The following is an 18,078-nucleotide window of genomic DNA, read 5'->3' as shown; positions in this document are numbered from 1 at the left end:
TATAGGTGTATATATCTAGGATTGTCAGGTCCTCCTGGAAAATTGTTATTTTTATTGTTATGTAGAGTACCTCCTTCTATAGGACTCTGTCTTTTTTATGTTTTTTAAAGATTTTATTTATTTATTTGACAGACAGAGATAACAAGTAGGCAGAGAGACAGGCAGAGAGAGGAGGAAACATTCTGCCTGCCAAGCAGAGAGAACCTGATGTGAGACTTTATCCCAGGACCCTGGGATCATGACCTGAGCCAAAGGCAGAGTCTTTAACCCACTGAGCCACCCAGGTGCTCTTATTCTTTGTCTTTATATCCATTTTTTCTGACATTCATAGAGCCATGCTAACTTTTTGTTTACTGTCTGCAGGATATATATCTCTTTTTATAATATATGTTAAATGTATAACACATAAATAATATGTGTTTCTTACTTTTTTTATATAGAGTCTATAAATCTCTGCCCTTAAATGGTTTGAGCTTACCATCCTGCTATTTGTTTTACATATGTCCCTTCTGATTTTTCATCCTTTATTGCTACTTCGCTGTCTCCTCTGAGTTAATTGAACATTTTTATCACTTCTTTTTATGTCACTGATTGGCTTATTAGATATCACTTATTTTGCTATTATTTATTTTAGTGGTTACTCTAAGGCTAACTATGTATCTTTATTTTACCAAAATACATTAACAGTCAATACTGGTCCTCTGAACCCTTTTCACTTCTTATTCACACCTGACACTTTAAATAGCCTTTTGCACCCTTGGTCCTTGTGAAATTCCCACTTTGCATTTCTCTCTGCCCATTTTTCATTTTCTGCTTCACAAATGTGTTAACCTTACAACAGTATAATTCAATTTAACCACAGATTCCATTACCATTCCATTATAATTACACAATTTATAATTACATTAACTGATTGTTGTCACATCTCTTATTTCTGCATACATTATAAACTAACATCTCACAGTATTATTATTTACTTTAATCAGTCAGTTGTTCTTTAAGTAAAGTAAGAGAAGAAAGAAAGTGTAATCTTTTATATTTATCCATTTGCTTACCTTCCCTGGTGCTCTTTATTCCTTCTTAAAGATGCAGATATCCTTCTGAAATCATTTCCCTTCAGCAAGGCTATCCTTTGGTAGTTACTGTATTGCATGTATTCTAACATCAAATTCTTTCAGCTATTCTTAATCTGAAAATATATTTATTTTGCCAAAATTTCGAAGAATTTTTTTTTGGCTAACTACTTAGATATTATTATTGATTGATTTTTTTTTTTAATTTCATCACTTTAAATATATTGTTTTCCTTTATTATTTTTTACTATTCTAAACTTCATTATTCCTGAAAATAAATCAGCAATCATTTTTATCAATACATCTCTATATGAAATATGTCTTTTTTATTTGGTTTGCTTCAAGACTTTCCTTGTATCTTGTACTTCAGTAGTTTGAATCTGATATTGCTAGGTATGGTTTTTCTTTTATCCTTTTTTTTAGATTTTATTTATTTATTTGAGAAAGAGAGAGAGCAAGAGAGATCATGAGAGAGGGGAAGGTCAGAGGGAAAAGCAGACTTCCCATGGACCTGGGAGCCCGAAGCAGGACTCAATTCCAGGACTCTGGGATCATGACCTGAGCCGAAGGCAGTCATTCAATCAACTGGGACATCCAGGCGCCGTAGGTATGGTTTTTCTTTACACTTATCTTTTTTGTGTGTGGTTTCTTGGACTTTATGGATCAGTAAGTAGGTGTTTTTTATTATGTATATGACTTTTGGGCCATTATTTCCTCAGATATGTTTTTCTTCCCCCAAGACTCTGCTTGTCTTCAATCTTTTATTCCCTCTGTGCTTTTAAGATTAGATAATTTATATTTATTTGTATTTGGGTTCAATGATCCTTTCTTCTATCATTTCCAATTTTATTTTGTGTACTTTAGTGAATATTTATTTTAGCTATTTTGTTTTCTAATACTAGAATTTTTATTTTACATTTATATTTTCATTCCTTTACTGAGATTCACTCTGTCAACTCAGTAGGTGATACTGTCCTTAAATTCAATGAACTTATTTCCTTTAATCTTTTAAATTTGTCTTTTTTTTGTCTTTGTCTTTTTTTTAAAGTTTTATTTAGCAATAGTTTTGGACTTACAGAAAGCTTACAAAAATGGGACAGAGTTCTCTTATTTCCCCAAGTTCCCCTAATGTTAATATCTTACATAGACATAGTGTAATTATCAAAACCATGAAATTAACATTGGCACAAAACTGTTAACTAACTGCAGACCTTAACAGAAGTTTCTATTAAAGTCTTTTTCTTTTACATCTAACATCTGGATCATCCTGTTTTCATGATTATTTGACCAACTTTTTAAAAAATTGTTTATGGATCACAGTTTCCTTTTGTTTTGTGTGTGTTGTTTCTAGTAGTTTTTGCAGTCAAATGCTCTACCCCTGAGCTATACCCCCAAGTAGTTTTTGATAGAATACTGGACGTTGTGAATAATATGTCATAGATTCTTTGTATTCTATTATGTTTCACTAAGAAGTTTTAATTTGTATTTTGTCAGAATGTTCAATGACTGGATTATCGCCATGAAAGTTTGTTAGTGCTAATCTGTGAAATATCAAAGGTTAGAGGCACTCAACCTTCACACTATCTCCTGTCCAGAAACCTTATCAAAGCTTGCTTGTACTTTTGTTAGGGCAGAATGTGATATTTTGGGACTGGGTTCTTATTCCTAAGACAGTTACTTTCCGGGGTCCCAGTTAGAAGTCATAATTATTATTAGACATTAAGAAGATACCTTTATTCTTGGGCCAGAATTACAATATTCCCCAGTGTTTATTTACCCCACACTCTGCTCTACACCTAGAATTTCTATTTTATTGTCAGTGCAGAAAAGCAGGGAATCCAAGAGTGGTTCCATCCTGTGCATGTACAACTCGGGCCCTGATGATGGATTCTTGAGTAATTCCAAGTAGACACGTTGGCCCCAACCCTGTGCAGCTCCCTGCTCTCCCTAGATGGCCCAGACACCTAGCATTTCCTTAATTCTAATTTTAGTTTTTCAGTTCAGCAGGAAATGTTGTTCTCTTCTAACTCCAGGCCTTTGTGGTATTGTCAGGAAATTGTCTTCAAGTGGAGAGCTCATGGAACCAGAGATTCTATCTCAAACTTCTCTACTGGGGATCATTTCACTGCCCGAGAGCCATTATCTCTTATATTTTGTCCTAGTTTTATACGTGTTTGTGTTTGGAGAGACTAATTCAGTACACATTTATGTCGGGGTCACGCCCCCAAGATGGCGCCGGAGCAGTAAGGACAGCCTAAAAAACATCCGCCCTGGCCACACGTGACCTCGTGCTTGTCACATGAGCACCATATGCCACCACTGCCTAGGAGCCCCAGATACCTCCTATTCACGTGAACACCTCTGTGATTGGCTGTATACTCCCTGTTCACGTGAACACTCCTTGATTGGCTGTTATGCCCTATATAAGGCAAAGGAACTTCCCCGCAAGGGGAGGAGAAAGATCTACCAGGGAATAAACAAGAGCTTGTGCATTGACCTGTGTGTGTGTTGCGTCATCTCTGCAGGCAGGGAGAGTGCGACACATTTATTTACCTTGGGTGGAAGAAGGTCATTTATCTTTTTATCCATCAGCTTTAGGTGGAATCTACTATTGGCTCAACTATATGTGCTGAAAATACTTCACATGGTACTACAGGATATTCAGCATTTAAGTTGAAGAAAACATTCAAGAGGACTGGAGCCAGACAGTACTCAGAGCTGCAGAACAAAATTTATTCAAGAACTAGCAATAGGGGGGGGAAAAGACCTCAGTATAGAACTAGGTTCAATTCTAAATATAACAAGGAAAAGTAGGGATTTATAGCCAAAGAGCAGGATGAAAGAGTTGGTGGGTAGAAAATGACTAAAAGGAGGCATTAAGAGGAGGGGCATCCTTGCTCATGGACCACCAGGTGAAAGGATAGCAAGGGTGAGGGATGAAGTGTTTGATCAGAACTCTCAAGGGTGATCAGACAATAAGGTGGAGGATTGTCCCCAAACTGACTTAGCAGAATTCTTGCTACGACTGGGCTCTGCAGGCTCAGCAAGGACAGGGGTCAAAGTCAAAGGCTAGTTGGGAAGACCGTTCAGAATGTGGTCAAGGGGAGACTCTTTGTCTGGGTCTAGACTTTAGAAACTTATTGCAAACTTGATCATTACTCTATTATTGTTATTTATTTTATTTATGTTTTGTTTTATTATAGACAGTATTATGTTTCTGCTGATTTAATGTTTTTGAAATAGAGTTGTAGCTAAGGAATGGATAGTATATTTAATGTTATAGACTTTCTTTTCCTGAGAAACATGTCAACATCACATACATTGGAAAATCAATATATTCTTAGAATTAAGGTAATATAACACTTATCCAGTATCATAAGCTTTTCAAAATGTAAAACAACCCTAATTAGAGAGCTTCTTGTCACTTCATATGATAAATATTTGCCTATTCAATGAAATTCTTTTTTTTATAGATCCAAGGTTGAATTCTTTCTTCAAGTGAGAATGGTAAACACAAGGAGTTAAAGATCTCTTTAGATCATAGAGACTAAGTTTGAAATCCTTTACCCGACAAGTGCACCCAAAAACATATAAATAACCATCTGAGAAAGTTTCTTCCATTGTTCTAAGGATTGTATGTAAAATAATAACATGTACTTTTTAGGATTGTGGCAAAAATTCATACGTAATTTTTTTTTCAAAAACTGGCATAGTACCTAGTTGATACTAAAAACTCAATAATGTTGAATTATTAAGATTAAACTTTGATGGTATTATGTGACAATGTTAAAATATGTATACTTTAAACTTCTAAGGGATCATTGTTATAGAGAGTTTTATTGCTGCTTCATGTCTGTGTCTGTGGGAGAAAAAATAAAGAGACAATACAATCTGAATCCAGATATAGTAGAGTTTATTTACAAAATGATTAAACATTGAAAGACTAACTTGTCATCAAGCCTTCCTCCAGAAACTATTTACATTAAAAGATATCCCTCTGTCTGGAAAGACTTATGTCTACATTTTTAGCAAGATGCCTGGATCAGTACTTTGACTGTTCTTTCTGCTAAGTGTACAATTTATCTGGTATCCTCTCTGAGCGAGAATGAGTAAGGGTGCGGAGGAGGATGGATCTGGGCTGTGTGCTGTACTGTAGAGACAGAAGTTGGCTAGAAAATAAAGGAGCATACCAAAAATAATTAAGCCCAAAGGAGTAAAAACAAGTTTAGAAACTAGCAACTGAAAATAAGTTCTAAGGAAAATGAGGCTGGAAAAATCCCAGGAGGCAATGTTACAAGGTCTAGATTTGGAACAGAAAATGTTTTATAAAATGTCAGCATAAGAGCCCTTGTTCAGGTAGATGGTGTTAAGGGCCTTGAACTAGTCGGACAAGTTAAACATGTGTTACTGTTAGGAAAAGGATATAAGAATTAAAAAGACAGGGCATTGAAAAATGTTTCACTCATCACTTAATAAGAGAGTCTTTAAGGAACAGGGAACAGTTGTAAAGTTAAACTTTGTGGGTCTAGAAAAAAAAAAAACCATGAAAATAAATGTATCAAGGGGATGTATTTGTGTCTGAATCAAAAAAGTAAGAAAAAAACTTGCCTGTTATGAACTGGTAAGACTGAAATCAAGAAGAAAGTATTAGTCTTAAGTGTATTTACAGTTTATAATCCACTTATAACAAGTTTTTGGTTTAAAAGAAAATAGGTTGTTAGTTTGGTTTTGGTTTTACAATTTCAGTTGTGGGGGTTCCTGTGTGGCTGAGTCATTAAGCATCTGCCTTGGGCTCAGGTCATAATCTTGGGGTCCTGGGATCGAGTCCTGCATTTGGTTCCCTGCTCCGTGGGGAGCCTGCTTCTCCCTCTCCCACTCCCCCTGCTTGTGTTCCCGTTCTCGCTGTGTCTCTCCATCAAATAAATAAATAAAATCTTTAAAAAATAAGTAAGATAAAATACGATAAGTAAAATAAAAAATAAAATAAAATTTCAATTGTGTACATAAATATCCCCATTCCTGTACTTGTTCTCTGTTTCTGAATTAGAGAGTTAATAAATAGGCTTCTCATTTGAATTCCATCCCCACTGTTTATATTAATGCAGATTTCTAATTTGTTACTTACATTAATTTAACTTAATTTAACTTTAAACAGCTTTGTTAACATGTAATTCATAAACACACAAAAGATGGACATTTCAATGCATAGAGTTTGATGAGTTTGGAGATTTGCAAACACCCCTGAAACTATCACCACGACATATCTCTCACCTCCAAAGTATCCTCCTTCTTTGGACCTTTTTTTGTGTTTTCTGTTGTTTTGTTATTGTGTAGTAAGAATACTTAACATTAGATCTACCCTCTTAATAATTTTTTAAGGGTCCAGTACTGAATCATTACCCATAGGTTTATAATCTCTAGAGTTTCTTCATCTTGTACAATTGAAACTTCATACCTGCTGGGAAATTCCCCATTTCTCTTTACTCCCAGGCTCTCACAACCATCAGTCTCCTCTTTGTTTCTATGAGTTTGAGAGTTTTTAGATACCTCATATAGTGAATCATTTAGTATGTGTCCTTTTGTGACTGACTTATTTCACTTATCATACTGTCTTCCAGTTTTATCTATGTTTTTGCATGTGGCAGGAATTCCACCTTTTTATGGCTGAATAATACTCCATTATACATAAATACCACATTTATCCTTTCCTCGGTCAGTCGAAATTTAGATTGCTTCCTGTCTTGGCTATTGTGAATATTCCTACAATGAACATAAGAGTACAAATATTTCTTCAAGATTCAAATATCAGTTTTTTCAGATAAATACCCAGCAGTGGAATTGCTGGATTATATGGTAGTTTTATTTTTAATTTTTGGAGGAAACTCCATCCTGTTTTCCACAGTGACTGTACTATTTTATATTCCCAATAACATATATGACAGTGCCAATTTTTCTATATCCTTGTCAACATGTGTTATCCTTTGTTTTTTGTTTGTTTGTTTTTTGATAACAGCTATCCTGACAAATGTGAGGTTTTACACATTGGGGTTTTGATTTGTGTTTCTCTGATGATTATAATATCGAGCATCTTTTCACATACCTGTTGTCCATTTGGATATCTTTTCAAGTTCTTTTCACATTTTTAAAAAAGGTTTTATTTATTTGAGAAAGAAAGAGAACAAGCCAGGGAGAGATGCAAAGGGAGAGGGAGAAGCAGACTCATCGCTGAACTGGGAGTTCATTGAGGGGTTCAATCTCAGGATCCTGGGATCATGACCTGAGCTGAAAGCAGATGCTTAACTGACTGAACCACTAAGAAGCCCCTCTTTGCCAATTAAAAAAAAAATCAAGTTATTTAATTTTTTACAATTGAATTGTAGGAGTTTTATACATGTTTTAGTTATTAACCCCTTATCAGTTATATTAATTATATTATATATAATTAATTAATTATAATTATAATTAATATAATTAGTAGCTACATATATCTCATATCTCCCACAACTCTAATGCCACCACTTTTCATCCACCCCTCATAAGCACTTGCCTCTTTTATTTCCTCCTATAGAATCCCTGAACACAATCAATTACGTTTCTCTTAATCAATTATGTTTCTAAATAACAAAGCAAAGTTTATTTATATATTTTTATTTGTTGTGTTTTGTTTCCTTTCTTTTTTTTCCCCCAGATAATTTCTGCCTTAGTCCAGCTTGAGGTAAAGAAAGAAACCATTGTGATAAAAAAAGAGAAAAAACATGCTTGAAAACAGAATATAAATCAGTATCTCAGTATTATTCTGGACTTCATATTTGTTTTGGTTTTCTTTAAAGCAGGAAGACAATTTTGACTCCAAGTAACAAAGGCTTTTCCTAATACTTCATAGATAGACCCTGTTGATCTAAGAACCTAGATAGGTCTTTACTTTTCATTTGATTGTTGAATTTCTTTTTTAGATCCCTTTTGTTCCTGCATTTGTATTGTGAATATATAAGAGCCATGATGAAATTCCTCCAAATTCCTTCCTCTCATTGGTTTCTGACAAAAATCTTACTGGCCTTTTTCTTTTAGTTTTTATGGGATTCTTCAGGCTGGGCTTATATTTCACAGATTCAGTTTTACTCTTCTCTGCTATTTACTACTTTCTGCTAGATGATTTTTTAAAAAAAATTATAATGATAATTCTCAAAAAATTAATACTTTTCTCTCAGAATTTGAATAAATTCATTGACATCTTAAACATCTTAAACTTTGTTAAGATTATAAAAAGAAAACATTTCTCTTGCTTATCAAAGTGTTTCTTTAAGAGATGAACACTTATTTATTTATCTTTATGTAAATTTCCTTCTTTAGAATATCTATAAATACATGATATTTTTCACTGCTTATTCTTTCAGGAAATATGTATTTGCTTCTTATTATGATTAAGATTGTCCCATTGGATTTTTTTATGGGTGCAGTTTCAAAATTAGTCTCACACAAAGAAGGAAAAGAAAGGATTATATTATAGCATTGTTGTATTGTTAACTGAGGACTTTTTTACAGAAAACAAAGAGAGAGGGTTCTATAGAGAAGAGTATCATAACATGGTGACTAATTGTGATAGTTGGGGATCAGCTTGGGGCAAAACACTCTCCTCTACCTGGAGTTAAATAACAAAAATTTAGCTGAGTAAATTTGAGGATCTAATTGGGTTTATTCAACAATCCATATGTCTGACAGCATTCCATGTAACTAATAGAAAGGAGTTTCAAAGAGCTGTACAAAATGGGAAATTTTTAGGCATAAAGAGGCAGAGACAAGGAAAGAGCTGATCATGTCATCTTTCTTTAGAGGACAGAAGTGCCTTTATCAGGCAGAATACACATCAACTGCTAACCAGGAAATCTCAGATTAATTGCTTTAAGTGTTATTCCTGGGAGAGGCTGAAAATACAGAAGTTAGGTATTAAGGCTTGGTTTATTGAGATGGGACTTAGCACAAATGACTCCATTTGGCATCTGTTTTTTGTTGTTGTTGTTGTTGTTAACACTGACATATTGGGTCTTGTTGAAAGCCTGTCCTGGAGTTAAGTCTATTTACACTAATCTCTGTGTATCTACTGGGGTTCCATGATAATACATGGTAGCACCCCTTTTTATGCTTCTTTTTTTTTTTTAAAGATTTTATTTATTTGACAGAGATCACAAGTATGCAGAAAGGCAGGCAGAGAGAGAGAGAAAGGAGGAAGCAGGCTCCCCGCTGAGCAGAAAGCCAGATGTGGAGCTCAATCCCAGGACCCTGGAATCATGACCTGAGCCAAAGGCAGAGGCGCTAACCCACTGAGCCACCCAGGCACCCCTATACGTGCCTCTTGAAGTTAATGAATGCCTAAACAACTTCCTGAATCTGTCATGGCCAATCTTCACTTTCAACACCTGACATTCTAACTTGAAATATTTCTTTTTATTCATTTAGGAGATTCTGTTCCAATTATGCACAGGTGAACTTTTTCATTGAACTCAACATCCAACAGACATGGTGATATTTCTCTTTACCCAATCTCTTCTATATTATATTTTACATAAAAATCTCATACATTGAGACATTTCAATGAAAATTTTAAAGGAAAGAAACTCAAATGTGCTGATTTAAGTCATCAATGTGAAATTGAGGACTTTCCTTCTATTCCAAGATAATGTATCACCCGTGAAAATGGAAAATTAGAGTTTGACAGCACTTTTGAAATTTTTTTAGTATATTCTATGGAAAATGAAATGTCTGCCCAGGGCTTTGAGCTTTTATGAGAAAATCCAACATAAATGCAAAGACTTGACCCTTCCTCAGTTGAAAGCTTCTTTTGCATGGCGTGCATAATGATTTGGAGTTTTCAATATGTAATCAACATTTCCAAAAAGAAGACAAAGACAAGGAGATGAAAAAGAGAAAATGAAATGACTCTTCCTTAGAATTCTGTCTCTGATTTACCTCTTTTCAGATTTGAGAATAAAAAAAGAGCCTATTTAACCTTTTAAAAAAGAGAAATAGTATATTTAAATTATAAATAATAATATATTATATATAAATATAGTATATTAAAATTATTTATAAAGTAATATATATTATACATATACTTAATGCATATTAAATATAGTCCATATAGTTGCCTTATTAATATGCTGATTAATGTTCTTTTCCCACAAAGTTATTAATTATGATTAATTTAAAAGTGAAATTTTTGGCATACTAATTGGAAACAAAAGAACTATGTACAACATCTCATATACTTAATCGTCTTGTTTAAATTTCCAGTTGAATTGGATTGCCTGGCTACAAAATATGTTTGTTTGATCACCCATGGCAGTCCTATTTTTGAAGTTAAGACTTAAGATTCTTTTTTACTCTTTTAAAGTAAAATAAGAAAAAGTTACCCATCTATTCAAATATTAAATATGATTTGGTTTTTAGGTGACATTTACACCTATTTTACACACATTGTCTATTGTGCTTGCTTTAGTGAGTTTATGACGACTTATGAAGTTAATATCACTAATCTATATTTTGTAAATAAACACATAAGCCAATATGTTATTGGAAAATTGGAAGATTTGCTAGTTGCATATTTGCTTATTTTGAGTAAATTTTGTTTTTCTCACTCTCACCTAATTCTAGAAAAAAGGCAATAGGAACTTATCTATTGTAAACTTGCCTAAAGAAATATGTGTTCAATACCAATTATGTATACCGTATTTTTACAGTTGCAGTGCTAAGGAGTTATAAAGGGTGTTTTTCATGTGATACTGGTTTCAAAAAGCGTATTCTGTTCTTGTTAAAGAAAAAAAATATATTATTGTGTACTTTTTATAATAAGTACTAGTACCAGCAAACTTATAAGTAATTTAATTATGTTGTATAGAAGTGACTGAAGTGACCAGATAATATAAAGTCCAGTAAATGTTTACTACTAAGATGTGTTCAAAGTGAAGATATAACTATATTTTTGTCTTACAGGTATAGTCATTTTTAAATAGATGGAGGGAAGGAGAAACATCTCATCCCAAGAGAAGTGATTAATTTGAAGAAGTGAAGACAGTAGAAAATATGGTCTGATCCTTGCCCATAAGAAGGGATATATGGTAATAAATATGTAAGGATGCAATAATGCTCTAAACTAAGAAAGGTGGTTTTATTTGCAGGAGATGAGAGACATTAAACATGAACCTTTGAATATTGAATGCTTCATTATATATAATATCCTTCTATTAAAATGCATTTTCTACAGTAAAAAAGTAGAGCTATGGAGATCTTATTAGACCACAAATAAAAATAAATTCCAGATGGATCATAGATTACATGAAAAATAGTTTTTAAAAGGTATTAAATTACATGGACAATTCCTTCTATAATTAGGTGTAGGGGAGGTTTTCTAATAACAATTCAATATCCAGATGAGACAACACAAAAGACTGGCAAATTTAAATAAATAATATTAAGTCCTTTTCAAATGGCAATGAGCACTGTGGGAAACATCAAAAGACAAATGATGAACTAGGTGGAAATATACACCATATACATCACTAGTAAAGAACTAATAACCTTTTTTAAGAACTAATATCTTTAGTATATGAAGAACTCTTAAAATTGAAGTGGAAAAAAAAACACAAGAATCTGATTGAAAAATGGGCAAGAGAAATGATGAGACAATGTTGAAAATAGAACATAATAATGGGATCTTGAACACATGTAAAAAAGTCCAACTTCACACGTAAAAGGAATGCAGAATAAAACAAGAAGATACTATGCCTACGTATTTAGTTAGCAAAAATTTCAAGTCTGATAGCAAATTCTGCTAATAAGGCTAAGAGAGCAGCACATTTTTTTTTATCCTGCAGTGGGATGTAAAATGTAATACTTGTGGAGAACAATTTGAAAACATCACTTCTAGAAATTTACCCTACAATTAAACCACCACCAAATATATATATAGGTTTATCATTCTTTGTAGCAGTAACTGTAAATAAAAATTTTTGAACTAACTTAAAAAATGAATAGTTTGATTCAGTAATGATAATATGCTCAGAAAAAACTGTGCATTTGTATAAAAAATTGGAAGAGAAGTCTACAAACTTATATGGAGCAATTTTCAAGATGTATTTTACCAAAAAAAAAAAAAAAAAACTAAAGCAAAGTGTCAAATATCTTTGCATAAAACAGAGGGGAAATAAGAAAATAGACATCAGAATTAAAATTTATCTTAATTAATTAATATATTTACTTGCAATATGATCGGATACCTTCATGTAATGGATATATTTACTTATGTAATAAATGAATGGATATATTTATATATTGGCACCTCTTATGCCCCTTCCATCATACTCTACCCGTTTTCAATAAATAATTGATTTCATTTATTTTGGGTAATTCCTCTGTTTTTCTTCCAAAATAGAACGCTAGCTAAAAAATATATGAGGGAAGAGAGTCAAACCATTACCATTAGGCAATAATCATAGTATTAAGTATTTCAGGCAAAAATTTCAGGCAAAATTAAGAGTAAATTTTTGATGAGGAATAGCATATGTATGTAGTCATAAAGTATCTTTCCATAAATCAGTTATTAATTATAGTGAAAAAATAGTAAGTTTAACTACAATAAGAAAAATAATAACTTTATCTAGGGCATGAGCTATCCAAATGGTCATAATTCACACCATCAGCATTTGAACAAACTTACTTACCATGTCTTACCTGATGTGGTGTACTTATGACACAACCTCACTTCTGTGGTATTTCTCTCCAAAAGGCACAACCTGAATCCAGTCACAAAAAAACTCCAGACAAATATAAACTGAAGACTGTAATAGCTTCTTGCTGTTGCTATAAATAATGACTGCATACATAGTAATTCAAAATGACATGAGTTTATTTTCTTGTGGTTTTAGAGATCAAAATCTGAAATGGGTTTATGGAGCTTAGATCAAGGTATCAGCAGAGCTTTGCTCCTTCAGAAGCTTATGGAGGAAAATCTGTTTTCATCCTTTTTCCAGCTTCTAGAGGCTGCCTGTACTTCTTGACTTATGGTCTATTCTTCCATCTTCAAACCCAGTGATGTAGCATCTTCAAATCTCTCTCTCCTTCCTCCATCTTTCTCCCTTCCTTCTCTCCTCTCCTTTTTTTCTCTCCTCTCTCTTTTTCTCACTCATTCCTATTCCATTGAAAAATATCCTTCTCTGATCTTAACTTTTTTAAAGGAACCTTATGGTTACTGTACTATCCACCTGGATTATACAGGATAATCCTTCCATCTTGGAATGCTCTAATTAGTCGTATCTGCCAAGTCCCTTTTGTCATGAAAAATATCATTATCACAAGTTTCGAGGATTTAACAGGAAGACATCCCTAAGAGATAATTATTCAGCCTGCCCCATAGACATTTTTACAAAATACTTGGTCTATCCTAAACAAATATCAGGGTCATGAAACACATAAAGTTTGATGAATCATTCCAGTTAAAGAAGACTGATAGATTAAAAACTAAATACAATGCCTTACCTGGGTTTGGATGCTGCATCAGGAAAAAACTGCCATAAAAGATTATTAGGATAATAGAAATAATTTGAATAACTAAACCATGATTATGTAAGCAAATGTCCTTAATTTGAGAAAAACACATCGAAATATTTAGGGAAAAAAGAGCATACTGCTGTAATATAATTTTAAAGGGATTAACCACAGTACGAGGGGAATGATAAAGCAGATGTGGCAAAATATCAGTAACTAACTAATCTATTAAAGAGATCCAGGAGTTCTTTGCAAGATTCTTGCTAGTTTTTCCTGTAAATTTGAAGTTATTTACAAATAAACCAGTATTAACATATACCCTTGGAAGATCTTTCATAATACAATCTTATCAGGTAAGCTTTTCATTATTAGCACTTACTGTAGTTGCCCAGAAATGGTCTTCATGATATCAATGAAGAATACTAGAAAAAAACAATAATTGGGGCTCAGGTGAAAAGGTGCTAGAAGCAAACATTCAGTGTTGATCCCTGAAATAAGCCTGCATTCAAGTACAGTGGGATGGTACTACATCAAATGTTACAGTCGATGGTAAATTAATTTTGTGGAGTTACAGAGTATCTCAGGGAATTTTTTAGTTACAGAGTATTTCAGGAATATTTTTTAGTTAGAAATACATAATACAAGCATTAATTAAGGCAGACGTGTACATGATGGTTGGAAGAAAATTACTTTGAATTTGGCAGCTAAAGGAATTTATAACAGGTTATATGATTTTTCTAGCACACTTATTTTGAGATGACAGGGGTTAAAACTGGGATGCTAGCAGGTGGCCTGGAGAGGAAGAGGTACATAGTTATTGTAAGAAAAAAAAAGAATCAATAGAATGTGATATGCAAGATATGGTGAAAAAGATAAAACAAAGAATAGGATATTTTTACTTGATTTTTTTATTAGTTTGGATAACTAAGCAAGTAATGGAAATTTTGACAGGAAAATTGGTGTGTAAGAATGATTAATTAAATATTTGAGATAATAAATCAGATAAATTGTAAGATAAACATTAAGAAATAATCTATCAGAAATTATGGATTTAAGACCAAATCTTAATAGACAAAAAAGACATTCAGTTGTAAAACTTAGTTATGGAAACATGCCTACTGATTCTGATATTTTACATTAACATTGGACATAGTTATCTGATGTTATGGAAACATGGAAAATCTAATATGGTGAGAAGAGAAATCTATTTTAACTTAATCTATTTCCATACTTACACAGCAATAAGCTGTCAGTTTATGCACTTGCAAATTTCCATTTTCTTTCAAGATAAAATGGATTTTGTGTGTACAATTTGTCTCTAATTTTATCACATAGTGTTATTTTAAGGCAATGCAGCAGATCTATTTTTGTTAAGAAAGCATCATAATTTTAGAAACTGTGTGAAAATTAACTTCAAAATCTCTAAAATCACATTCAAATTGTCATCATTAATTTTACTTGGTACTTTTCAGGAAAAAAAAATCATTCACTTCTTTAAGATATGCAGTATAAATTCTGCTATGTTAATTGGTCCTGCAAAACATGATTATCACTCAATACTTACTTAAATACTCTGCAGATTGTTTTTAACCTTTTTTATACTTCCTGTTGCTCTGATCTTCTGAAGATTTCCTAATGGAAACCATTTTTTTTCTTTCCAAAGGTCCCTCTGTACTTCTAATGCCAGTGGGCCACATTCCATTGGATCCTATATTTGTGTATTATCCTTCAAAAATATAATCCCCATTATCATACACAACTTTTATTGAGCACTTGCAATGCATTAAATTTTACATGAAGTAAGTAATATTTAAGTATGATGTATTGTTCCCTATTACTTCTGCAACAAATTAACACATACTTAGGTCTTTGAAAAAAATACAAAATTACTTTCTTACAGTTCTAGAAGTTAGAAGTCTTAAAAGCAAACAAGCAAAGGTATTGGCAGGGCTGTATTCCTGCTGGAAGTTTCATAGGAGAATCTGTTCCCTTGTCTTTTCCAGCATCTAAAGCCCAGCTACATTCCCTGCCTACTTCTCCCACCTTCAAAGTGAACTATTTCAATCTGTTTTCAGTTGTCCCAGCTCTTTCTTCTCCTTTTGATCTTCTTACATCTTTCTACAATGACTTTTTGATTACATTGACCCATCCAGATAATCTAGGATAATGTCCCTTTCTCAAAATTCTTAATCTTATTATATTTTCAGAGACACTTTGTCAGGGAAGATTCTAGGGATTAGAAGATGGGCATTTTGGGAAACCATTATTCTGTCTACTCCTCATAAGTCAGAGAGAGAAATATTTTTCCAGTGTCACTCAGCTTGTTAGTTAACAGAGGTCAGAATAAACCCAGAGTTTTATTACTCTGAAAGCGGTCCCTACACATTGTGGCCTTTTTGGATAGCTCTTACAGCTTCCATCCTTTGGAAGCCTTCCAACCACCTTTATTGCCAACAAGAGTACCAGAAACCACACATGCTTCACAGATTAATGACCATGGAAATGAAGTGGCCATAGAATTTCTGCTTTACCCCTCCATAGTATTATGGGCATATATTACTTCACTACAAGCTTTGGTAAGTTTTTTATATTTCTTATTTTCCACTGCTAAACAAAGGTATAAAAGTGGGTTGTTTGATCTTGATCCTTAAAAAAAAAAAAAATCTGTTCTGACCATGCTGCTTTCCTGCATATACAGGAAACATACCAACAATATGATAAATGTTTTGTTCACATCCTCCAAGTTTGTTGAGTCTTCAGATCATAAGTTCTAGATATAGATAAACATATTGATTATTCTGCTCGAGTCTGAAATAGGAAAACCAAAACAATTGTTATGCCTCCATTAAGGAAATACTCCTGGGTTATTTGAAAAGGTATCTTATTCATTACACTTTTATTTTCTAGAAGGAGTTTGGAGTAAGATAACTACCAAGAAGCCCATGTTTAAATATATTACAATTACTTAGTAATCCATTTCATAATCTATTTTTAAGGGAAAATATATTTATTTTTAGCAGAAATTCTTACATTTATCCAAACTGAGTAAATTACTAAGTAAATTGTACCATAAAGAGATGTGTTTGTTACCAAAGCAAATAAACAAAGAAAAAAACAAATTAAAAAGACACAATCTTTCTAGAACAGAATTTTCCCATATATAGCATTTATTTATAAAGCTCTTGTTTGTATTTAAATAATTTGTGTTTGATCAAGTTTTCTATGCAATAGTTCTTGCATAAGATCTCTGGATAATTTCCTGAGGGAACATATTTTAAATGTGTCTTATAAAAACTGTATTTAAAAATAACACAGACTATTATTCTTGAGCAGTTTCTATGAACCCAGTATTGTAATAAATGATGATATTTACAGTAATATTTTTGAGTAATAGTTTTACCATTTTAAAGATTCTTAAATTGAAGCTCAAAGAATTTAACCTGACTATAGGTTATTTTATTGTGTCCAGCTTTTTGAATAACAATAAAGAATCTAGCATTTCCAAGAGTGGTAACCATGAAAAATGATTCAAATTTTCATAATATAAAGTTAAAGACTTCATAATATTTAAGGTGCATTATGCATGTTTTTTGATATCTTAAAAGTTGGCATATTTTGGAATGTCTAGATTTGTTCTGTGTATTCCTAGAAGATATTCACACTTTGAACTTACATTCACTGTTTTGTAGTCAGTCTTCTAGATGCTAAGAAATAGTGTAGTAAACCACAAAGATATGTGACCTTTCAGGATAATTTCTACAGCTCTGTTGGGGGAGAAAGACTTTAAAGTGATAGACTTATAGTTCCTAGGTATAGTCCAAGGTGGCAGGGGATTAGGAGACCTTATTTTTTTCTGGTCCCAGGAACTCAGCTAGATAGCTATCAAATCATTCTGAACACCTGTGAACTCAACCAGAGATCTAAGAAAAGAATAGCTGCAACTCTACACATAGAAAAAAGACAATTTTCTGCAAGATAAGAACTGCGGAGAAGTGAATCTGAGGTGATAAATGGAATGATAGACCTCAGGGGGAGGGAGCCTCAGTAAGCTGGCACTGAAAACTGATACAGCAGCTGAGTGCAACATCAGAACTTTTTAAAAATTTGCTCCAGTGAGGAATTTCGAGGCCTAAAAGATGACGAGGTGGCAAAGTGGGGCAGAATTCTATGGAGGGACAATGTGGTCTCAGAATCTCTGGGGTCACAGGAAGACCAGGAGTGCCTGAAAGCCCCAAAGTTCCTAGGATCAGACCAGGGAAGCCGACTGCAATCAGTGAACTTAGGAGTGGGCTCTGAGCTCGGGGTTGTCATAATTGTAAACTGAGGCACGGTCAAGTGACCAGTCTCTGAGCACAGGCCTGGCAAGTGGAAGAATTGCTGAGAGACATCCCCCTCGGGGGGTGGGGGAGCAGAGTAGGTGCACACTGCAGGAGTTTGTAGGGTTTGGAGACTTGAAACAGGGCTGTGT

Source organism: Mustela putorius, unplaced genomic scaffold, assembly GCF_011764305.1.
Source record: "Mustela putorius furo isolate JIRA1106 unplaced genomic scaffold, ASM1176430v1.1 tig00003869_pilon_pilon_pilon, whole genome shotgun sequence".
Taxonomy (NCBI): Eukaryota; Metazoa; Chordata; class Mammalia; order Carnivora; family Mustelidae; genus Mustela; species Mustela putorius.
This window is presented reverse-complemented; position numbering follows the sequence as displayed.